Raw genomic sequence first — 7,254 nt, forward strand, 5'->3', positions numbered from 1 at the left:
GTTTGCAGAAAGTGACGGTGCCCAGGGGGTGGAGGTTGGCGGTGAGTGGCACCCAAATTTTTGTGTTGCCTGGGGCAGCACAACATCTAACTACACCACTACTCGTATTAGTAAGGCACAACTCTGAAGAAATAAGCACAGGAGGCATAGCAGACGGCAGCATTGTCAGTCTGGGGGAGGGGGGATGTTAAAAGTATTAGCAGATTTAAATGCACTTAGAAATTTATTTATTTCAGGTACTTACAGTTGTGACCAAAATTATTCAACCCCCAATGCTGTAAAGGGGTTTAGGGACTATAGTGTACATTTGGAATTGTATTCAGAATCAAATCCTACAAGGACGTTGTAACTACCCAAATGCAACTAAAATGACATCAATTGTTTATGTAATACAGTAGTAAATGGTTCTTATGTGGTTTCTTCATTGCCACAATTATTCAACCCCTTAAAGACTACCACTCTGAAGAACAGAGGTTCATACAGGTGCTTTCCATCAGGTATTGAAAACACCTGTGGATGTCACCGAGCAGCAATCAAGCATAATAAGCACCAATTAGGCAGCTTTAAAATGACTGTGATACTCAGCTCCTTCTAGACATTTACTGGTGTGGTTACAAACATGGTGAAGGCAAGAGAATTGTCCAGGAAGACAAGAGAAGAGGTGATTTCTCTTCACAGGAAGGGCAATGGCTATAAGAAGATTGCAAAGATGTTAAACATACCAAGAGACACCTTAGGAAGCATCATTCGCAAATTCAAGGCAAAGGGCACTGTTGAAACGCTACCTGGTCGTGGCAGAAAGAAGATGCTGACTTCGACTGCTGTGCGCTACCTGAAGCGTAGAGTGGAGAGAAGTCCCCGTGTGACTGCTGAGGAACTGAGAAAAGATTTGTCAGATGTGGGTACAGAAGTTTCAGCCCAGACAATAAGACGCACACTGCGTAATGAAGGCCTCCGTGCCAGAACTCCCAGGCGTACCCCCTTGCTGTCTCCAAAGAATAAGAAGAGTCGACTGCAGTATGCCAAAAGCCATGTGGACAAACCACAAAAGTTGTGGGATAGTGTTCTGTGGACTGATGAAACAAAATTAGAACTGTTTGGGCCCATGGATCAACGCTATGTTTGGAGGAGGAAGAACAAGGCCTATGATGAAAAGAACACCTTGCCTACTGTGAAGCATGGTGGAGGGTCAATCATGCTTTGGGGCTGTTTTGCTTCTGCAGGTACAGGGAAGCTTCAGCGTGTGCAAGGTACCATGAATTCTCTTCAGTACCAGGAGATATTGGATGGAAACGTGATGCAGTCCGTCACACACCTGAGGCTTGGGAGACGTTGGACCTTTCAACAGGACAATGATCCCAAGCATACCTCCAAGTCCACTAGAGCATGGTTGCAGAGGAAAGGCTGGAACATTTTGGAGTGGCCATCGCAGTCACCAGACTTAAATCCGATTGAGAACCTCTGGTGGGACTTAAAGAAAGCAGTTGCAGTGCGCAAGCCTAAGAATGTGACTGAACTGGAGGCCTTTGCCCATGAAGAATGGGCGAAGATACCCGTAGATCGCTGCAAGACACTTGTGTCAAGCTATGCTTCACGTTTAAAAGCTGTTATAACTGTAAAAGGATGCTGTACTAAGTACTAAGATTGAATGTCACTTGGGGGTTGAATAAAACTGATAATGCTGTGAGCACAGAAAAGACATTTGTGGTTATTTCATTATAACTGTTATGTTATATTTGTCTGACCTACAAGTGCCTCTTTAATGTAAATGTAAGCAAGATGACTGAATGATCAAAAGCAATGTCAAACTGGCCAAAACACTCAATTTCAGTGGGGGTTGAATAATTTTGGTCACAACTGTATATAGCGCTGTCAATTTACGCAGCACTTTACACCTATATATTGTACATTCACATCAGTCCCTAACCCTCAAGGGGTGTACAATCTAAGGTCCCTAACTTATATTCATACATACACATATTAGGGCCAATTTAGACAGGATCCAATTAACCTACCAGCATGTCTTTGGAGTGTGGGAGGAAACCGGAGTACCCGGAGGAAACCCACGCAGGCACAGGGAGAACATGCAAACTCCAGGCAGGTGGTGCCTTGGCTGGGATTTGAACCAATGACCCTAGTACTGCCAGGCAGAAGTGCTAACCATTTAGCCACTGTGCTGCCCAACTCCAGCTCACACTTCATAAATCAGTTACAGTAACAGTTTTCTTTCCTTTTGGGGATAAAGGTTTTACATGAATATATAAAAGCTGATCAATGTAAGCACCCCTGTCAGTGGTAAATGGATTGTCTCATCCATGTAAACGGATACATTCTGCTGGAGAGCTTGAGCTTCTGAAAAACACCAGACTTGGTGGCTGAATCACCAGATGAAAATAGAAGAACTCCGGAAAAGGGAAACTAATACAGCATCACTCCTAAGAATTGGTAAGCTGCAGTATAATAAATGTTTGCTTTTGGGTTTAATACTGCTTTAACCATAACATCACCTTTTGCATTGGTGGCCGTGGCAGAGAAACCTAACCCCCCCGCCCCCTTGCATTGGTGGTTATGGTGAACTTTAACCCCCTCATCGCGCATTGGTGGTCATGGCAGTGAAAGTTAACACACCCCCAGTGTTGATCACTTTCCTATCACATGCTGCCATACCACCATCTCTCTCTAGGCTGGGACTTTATGGAACCAGTATTGTGTCCAACTCTTCTTTTTATAGACAAGGAGTCTCACGGTCATACTGCTATGACTAGAAATATGTACAGTACATCTCTACCCATACAGCCAAAAATGTATACAGCTCTACATGTAAGGCCAGAGGCTTGCATAGTACCATTCGATAAAAACCTAAAATTTGTATGATCTTAGGCAGATGTCCCTGTGTAATCACTTCCTTAGCAAGGATATCTATGTCTTGCACAACATGACCCATGTTTGTAGGTATTGGAAATATGCTATCGGTATGACAAGGCCAGGGGCGGACTGACCATTTGGAAACTCAGGCACTACCCGAGGGCCCGGGGTCAGTAGGGGGCCCCATGAGATGCCCCTGATACCTTTTTCATAGGCTTTTTTGAGTTTGGGCAAGGACACAGGGGCCCCATGATCCCCTATTACCCGGGGGCCCCATGAGTTGTCAGTCCACCCCTGGACAAGGCATTTTACTTCCCTACTCATTTGACCAGTAATCTGTGAAACTGTGTGCATATGACCAGAAACTTCATCAACTCTACCTCACATGGCTAAAAAGTTACATGATTATATCTGTTTAGTAAGGAACATACAGATGTTCTTCAAATGATCAGGAGTTTGTATGGCCAGGAAGTTGTACACACTAAATACATACAGTATGTACATATACATACAGTATATACCTATGCACATATGCACCTCTACATATATGTACACAGCTAAGCGTTTTATGAGGAACATATACTGTAGGTACAAATTAACCTGTAGAACATGGAATGTGAATTTAGCAATGATGAGGACAATGGGATAAAACAGGGAATGTGGGCTTAGCAATAATGAGGAGGGCAATGGATAGAACAGGGAATGTAGATTTAGCAATGACGAGGCAAACAATAGGATAGAAGCCAACTTTTTTCAACCGGAGTGCCATGGCACCCTGGGATGCCGTGAAAAGTCTTCAGGACTGCCACAGCAAAGGATTAAAGACTGACACAAGTAAAGAATACAGTTATAGTATATCAATTAATCCTTGGACATCTTTTTTGCACATCCCATGTCAGTCTGGTCTATTTTAACCCCTCATCATATCTACACAGGCCTCTGTGATTAGTCTGCATCCTACAAATTGATGATGTCATTGGTTGCTAAAGACACGTTAGGCCCCTGTACAGCTTTCTGTGTTTCCACTTTTCAAGTGTGGAGGTCATGTGCAGGTGCGAGATTAACAGAGGGAGAAGGCTCAATAGTTCGAGGCAGTTATGACACCAGCCATTTGATGGTTTGACAGTTTTGAGAGCACAAGCAAATATGACAGCATGTTGGCATGCCTGGAATGTAACGGTTTTGTGAAATGGTTAAATCGATAGGTTTAGCTCCACTTTAATAGCCAAATAAGTGAAAGTGTTCCCGTAGGGTGGTGCTATGGAAACCAAGAAACTACAATATGGGCCACATACTAGAATCAAGAAATTTCAGGGAAGCATGTAACATGGACACGTTACAGCTGAATGGTTAAAACCAAAAGATGTATACAATTATGCATAGCGATAAATAGCTCATCATTACTAGTCACAGTAAACACCAGATCATGAAATCAGAAAATTGCATTGGAACGAGTTACCCCCATATGTAAAGAATACAATGGACTATGTCTGCCACATAGAGCTACCAGTGTGGAATGGATAATATGTCTCATTGGCAAATAACCCTAATTCCAAAGAATTATTTGCTCAATGTGTTACGCGACAACAAGTCGCTTTCTCAGGAGATAGTTGAATGCATCTGGTGAAAAAACAAATAAACATAGCCTTTATGTCCTAATGATCAAAGTTACCAGCCAATGGACCAGGATACAAAAATGTGGTATTACTTGCAATTGTATAGATATTGAATTCAATCAAATAAAAGCAACAGCAGACAGAAGAAATTGGAATCACCAGGCCAAGATGTGTGGATTTGGAAATATATATATATATATATATATATTGTGGGAACTCACTTCAAGTGGTAGAGCTTCTTCAAAGCACACGGTAACTCGCTTATTTTTTAAGGGCCTGTTTGCCCACTTTTATTTAAATGACAGTTCAATAACATAAAGGTTTCCCACGCAGGGGTATCCACCATCAAACAAAACAATATTCAGCCTCCTGGCTTGTACGCAGTTTTAAGTCTGCCTCCTGCAGACTCTTCCCAAAGTATGGCACTAGCACACAGCTAGTCTGGCTTCCACCTCTCCTAGGTGTAGCCCACCTGACTCCACGGCAGAGACCTCCCGTCTGCCTGGGTGGCGCCCTCCTAACTGCCGGGGTGGAGCCCAGAATCATGGCCTGGCTTCCCCTAAAAGGCCTGCACACACCTGTGCAATCAGCACGCTGGCTGCTCCCAAAATATGGGCCCAGGATTGGAGATTTCATCCCTCCCAAATCTCTAAGAAATCTCCAGGCTACAGGTCCCAAAACAGGCTTTACCAACCAAAGAGGAAACCGATAAACCAGTTTCCTCTGCATTAGGAGATCTGCCTGGAGCCCCTCAACCTCTATGGTTGAGAATCCTGGGTCAGCATCGTGCTTTCCACCGTGGCAGGATACCGCACTGCCACATATCCCCCCCCTTTGTTTTGAACCCGTAGGGGGCAGAACACACAAGCCCAAACTCTTTACTTTGGCACCTCTGTGCCAGCTTTCACCTATATGAGCCCATTCCTGACTGACCTTGCTTTCTAAGGGAAACTTTCCTTCCTGTCTTATGAGACGACTTTCCCTGTGTTCTATTACATGGACTTGGGCCCTATAAAGACTCCGTGCCTTTTTACAGGTACGCTTCCAAAAGCGTTGCCTCTCTATTTTCCTTGGGGCCACCCAAGTCACCTTCCCATTAAGGAACTTCCAAAACTTGGTACATTTCTGAGGATGAGGTTGACGCCTGAGTTTTAGGTGTTGGATAACATTACAGCTACGCTGCACTCTCAACCGCCGGTTTCCCTTTACCTTTGAAGGGGTCACGCTTTTAAATACAAAAAGTGTGGGCTCTTTTATTGGGGTTACCTTAGACCCTCGCTGCATTCTATGTACAGGCATCTTCTTACTGACAAAACCTAGCTCGGTTGGTTTCCCCCCGTACACTGCATGCTTCCTTTGGTCACTGACAGTCTCAGATGACAGCAATGTCCTACTATCCTTCTGAAGGACAGACCGATTGTCTTGCTCTTCAGATGTTTTTATGTCAGGGGACCTCTTTAAATTATCCACTTCCTTAAAGTTTTCCCTCTGGGCAGATAAGCTATTTAAAGTTTCCCTTCCCAGACTACCCTCCTGAACCTGTAGGGGGCCTAATTCAACTGCAGCTTTTTCCTCAGCTGTGTCTACCACATCATTATATTTACAATTTACCAGTGCATCGCACTTTTCCTCATCATCAACATTTACACGGGTCTTGCATTTTTCCTCCTGGCCAGAAACATCCACACCTTTGTCAGAATTATTTTCAAAGTTTGGCAGGGCAATGTCTGGAGACCAAGTGCACAGCGTGGAGTGGTTGTCTCCCATGGCAACGTCGCTATCCACCAGCTCCACTGGCACATGTACCTCTTCCAGCAACTGTCCTGACACCTGACGGTCATAACACAATTCCACATTTGGTTTACTGACCCCAATCACTTGATTTGTGCCATCTGACACTTCCACCAACACTGGCTCATTTGGTATCACACTATTCGATCCTACACCATTGGATCCTTTGTGGGTTGTGGGCACGATCTCTGCTATGTGCTCAATCTCACTTGGCCCGTCCATATTGGGACGGAGACCATCTGCAGCAACAGCAAGTGTGCCCTTGTCTATAAGCTGATCTGCCGTCCCTCCATTTAGCACAGCAGAAGTCATGTCCACTCCACTGTTGGAAGCAGAGGTCCCTTTTAACAAAGCCAACAGGTTTTCAGCCCATCTGTCCCAGTCTACTTTCTCTGCGCTCCAATCAGAGGTACTACGCAGTACCGCACCAACTGTCGGAGGAGACACAGGACAGAGTGGCTCAGCAGACACATCACATATATCACTTTTGTTCAACCAAAACTGTGGCACTAAATTTTTAACCACAACAGGTTGCAATACCACACCCTCACCACCGTACTCTGATGGCGCTTCATTCACCTCATGAACACTTCCATACCTATTGTCATTACTGACAGACTCCATTAACCCATTATCACCAGGAGCATTTTCAAAAATTCCAGTTTTAGCATTTAAATTATCAAGTACTCTCTTGTCCAGAGCAGCACCATAGTTGTCCAAGGCAACCTCTGGCTCCAACACACAGAGCTCCCAGGAGGTTTCCATGGACACCTTTGCAGCCTTGGATACTGTTGCCAAGGGCAACAACATATCTTCAATCATATTCATATAAACACTATTATCTTTAGTGAGCTGTGCTAGCTCATCACCAACCATAACATTATATTTACCAACAGTAACACTTTTGTCGGCATGACCATCAGCATTCTCATTGCATATAGACATCACTGTGGTTTTTGCAGGTAATCCCTGGCTATTACCC

The sequence above is a fragment of the Staurois parvus genome, unplaced genomic scaffold (genome assembly GCF_062004578.1).
Source record: "Staurois parvus isolate SC_StPar_1 unplaced genomic scaffold, SC_StPar_1.0 ptg000207l, whole genome shotgun sequence".
Taxonomy (NCBI): domain Eukaryota; kingdom Metazoa; phylum Chordata; class Amphibia; order Anura; family Ranidae; genus Staurois; species Staurois parvus.